A 3,882-nucleotide genomic window follows, 5' to 3' on the forward strand; every position below is an offset into this window, starting at 1 on the left:
CAATGAATATTTGAGAAAAATTACAACAACTTTCAGTTTAGCCAAAAAAAAGTGGTACACGTAAGGTTGGGGCTCGAGAGATGGTTCAACAGTTAAGAGCACTTGCTGCTCATGTAGAAGACCCAGATTCAACATCAGACATTCTTCCACAGCCACACTGAAGACAGGCATTCATTCTCCAGGTATAAAAGAGAGGCAGCAGTTTGAGGTTTGGTGAACAGGTCATGCATGGATCAGCCATGTCAGCCTGAGCCTGAGAACCTGTGTATATGAAGGTCAGGATGAGCTCCCCATTCACAGTCCAGCAGCTGGCAATAAGAAGTCTTTTAAAAGATGAAGCCCTGTTTATCTCTGCTCTGAAGAACCTGCCCATGGAACTCTTCCCACCGCTATTCAAAGGCACTTTCGATGGCAAACAATCAAATATCCTGACAGCAATGGTGGCAGCCTGGCCCTTCAGAAGCCTTCCTGTTGGAGCCCTGATGAAGATTCTTGACCTAGAGATCTTGAAGGCAGTGCTGGGTTGCCTTGATTTGCTGATTAAGCAAAATGATCGACCTAGGAGTTGCAAACTAGAAGTGCTTGATCTTCAGGATGCCCAACTTAACTTCTGGAATGCATGGGCTAGAATAGAGGATCGTGTCTGCTCCCCAGATGTTGTTAGTGAGACCTACCAATGGTGGGTCATCCCATACAACAGGGAAAACAGCTTGTAACTGTGAAGATGAACCTTTTTCTCAAGTCCAGGCATATTTGTAAATGCCTAAAGTATATCCACTGGTGGGCCAGCCAGAGAGATGTGCTGCAGGTGATCTATGAAAAGCTGGAGACTTGGGCCATCCCTGCCTATAACCCCCTAAAGCTGCTGGAGGTATTAGAGCCAAAATCTATACTGGAGTTGGAGGTGAATGTTCCCTGGGACATGAGAACCCTTGTAATGTTTGCCCTTGGCCTAGGCCAGATGACAAACGACCAGAAACTCTGTCTCAATGATATCATAATGCCTTTGCAATTGATAGCAACCAAGAGATGAAAGAATGGTGTTTTAGGAAGATCATTTCCCAGTTCTCCCAACTCATCAGGCTTCAGCATATCTATGTGAATGGTGTTTTCTTTCTGAATGAAAGAGTGGACCAAGTGCTCAGGTGAAGATGAATAGAGAACTTACTCCACAGGCAGTGAAGAGGTTTTCCATGTTACATGAAACATTAGTGTACACCTGGAGCTTCCCAGCCACCTGAGAGTATACGCTGATATGACCTTAGGATGATTAATCTAGTAGTCTTTCTGCTACTCAGGCATCCATGATCTAGAAAAGGTCTTTGCTAGGGACCCAGATTAGGGGAAAACAGATCTATAGAGGGAGGGAGATTTTAAACCACATGTTGCCCCATGTCAGAACTGTCCTCAGAATCTATGCACAGTTTATATCTCTCTCTGAGTCCCCAAAGGACAGGTGCTCTTTGAGCACAGATAGTGCCTGAGTAAATGGAAAATGACTGAGAGTGATAAGGGTCCCAGGAAGCCCTGTAAGCAGGACAGAGTCTTGATAAAAAGTTGGTGCTTATGAGACCAATGTTGGCACACACAGGGATGGCTCTAAGTTCCCCCTAAGTGGCCCTTCTTGGTTTCCTGCTGATACCATTTGTCATCTAATGAGTTTTTGTGCAGGACAGTGCAGAGAGAACAGATTTGGGGGACAGAAACATTCACAATGACGGTGCATGTGTTTTTAATTCTCCATCAGGACGCATGTTGGCCTTGGACTTCATGATGCTCTCAGAATGACCTTAGGACTAACAAGCTTCTGTTACCTTGAAGTTATCTTCCTTAGTTCACCACTATGATAATTATTGAGGTGAACTCCTTTGTCTTTCTGTAGGTACTTGGAGAGTCCCTTAGAGACCCTTGAAATCACTGGCTGCATGCTATCAGAATCTGACATGATGTATCTGTCACAGTGTCTAAGTGTCCATCAGCTCACACATCTGGACCTGAGTGGTGTCATCTTTTTAAATTTAAGTCATCCCTTCTAGGAAGGCTGTTAGAGAGACTGGCAGATACATTGTGGACATTAAAATTGAAGGGTTGTATGCTCATGGATTTCCAAATTGGTGTCCTTCTCCCTGCCAAGAGCCAGTGTTCCCAGCTGGTTGAGGTAAATTTTGAGAGGAACTTCCTGTCTCTGTCCAGCCTTAAGAAGTTTCTACACCACACTGACCACCCCAGACAGCTGACCCAGGAGACCATGCCCTGCTCCTGAAGAAGTCTATGATGGCATTGGTAATGTCATGACAGACACATTTGCCCTACATTGCTCTGATCTCATGAAAACACTAAGGGGTATAAAAGAGACAAAAGAGGTCTGGTTTGTGAGTAGGATATGTCTAGTATGCTGGGGATAGTTTGTATATAACCTGGAGGCTTCACTTTGTTTCTGTTGGGAATAAATGATGAGAGATTACTGCTGGACTCTGGGAAATGAAAGCCAGAACTAAAGTGACTCATTGGAGATACAGAGAATGACTCTTTAAGGGGATTTGGATTTATTTGAAAATGATAAAAATTTCATTGATTCACAGGAGAGAAAAACATGTACCTGGAGAATCAGGGACTCCTGATCTGCTGAGGACCAATAGTGAAGATCCAACTTGGGACAGGAAAAGATCCAACTTGGGACATTTGAAAATGGTAGGGATTACATTCCCAGTACAATCAGTGTATGAGAGACCATAGACACAGGGAAGGGTCTAAAGTCAGAAGATAATACACAGCATAATGGACTGGATGAGGTGTGTTCCAGGTATCTGTCTTTGTTTGCCCCCATCTTTTACTTGTGTGCCTCACATAAAGATTTATAATGTACTCACATACATTTCTTTTTTAACAATAATGTTGACTGAAGGATGAAATTGTGATGCACATACAGTGGTCTCGCTATTCAGCTATGATCTCTCTTTCTCTGGTTTTCAGAGTGATTTAAGCTGGATATTATTTCCCCCACCATCCTTAGCATTACAGATTCTAATGAAACAGTTTTGCATCAGAAAAAAAGAAGACCCAGATTCAGTTCCCAAGGCTTCATGGTGTTCATAGTCATCCATACCTCTAATTCCAAGCATCCAATACCATCTTCTGGCCCCTGATGGCACCATATATGCAGTCCACTTAAGTATATGCAGGCAAAACACTCACTCACATAAAAATAAACAAATCCTTCAAGCAAAATAACAAGAACAACATCACAATTTGTGGGTGATGAAGGCTGGGCATTGTGATGTAGTATTGTAATTCCAAGAAGGTTTTCATCTAACAAATAAACCATAACCTCTTAAATATTGGTTCACCTAGATCCTCACCTCTTCCTTTCTCTCTCAGAAATCCTGCCTACATCTCCTGCCTAACTATTGGCCATTCAGCTTTTTATTACACCAATTGCAGCAAATACATCTTCACACAGTGCACAAATATCCCACAAGAGTAACCCTTTTCTTTTCTTCTTTTTTACTGGTAATATACAAACTTTGCATGCAATATTAATTTAATCACTGAATTCTTATGGAAGATATTTATCTTATCTTTAGCTGCCCAGAATAATTTTCCCACTTCTAAGTGCTAGAAACCATTCCAATCAGAGACATAAAGCTTGGTATGAATTTATGGTGGCCATGCATGTATCTACATTGGTATGACCCTACTTGTATCCCATGCCATAGAGGCTTATGACACAAAGGTCACATGTTATGGAATATTCCCCAATTTCTGGAACCATGAAAGAGCCAGAAACCCCCTCCGTGTTTCCATACTGAAGGCTCTTTCTTTTAAGTTCCTCCCCTTGGCTGTCTATGACCACAATGCTCAGGCTCTCCTGCTAAATCCCTG

The 3,882-nt window shown here is 42.5% G+C and overlaps 1 pseudogene; it reads left to right on the top strand.

The window, feature by feature from the left end:
• The first annotated feature begins 281 nt into the window (after nucleotides 1-281).
• LOC100771337 lies at nucleotides 282-2,405 on the top strand (annotated as a pseudogene).
• The last annotated feature ends 1,477 nt before the right edge of the window (nucleotides 2,406-3,882 follow it).

This window comes from Cricetulus griseus, chromosome 2 (genome assembly GCF_003668045.3).
Source record: "Cricetulus griseus strain 17A/GY chromosome 2, alternate assembly CriGri-PICRH-1.0, whole genome shotgun sequence".
Classification (NCBI taxonomy): Eukaryota; Metazoa; Chordata; class Mammalia; order Rodentia; family Cricetidae; genus Cricetulus; species Cricetulus griseus.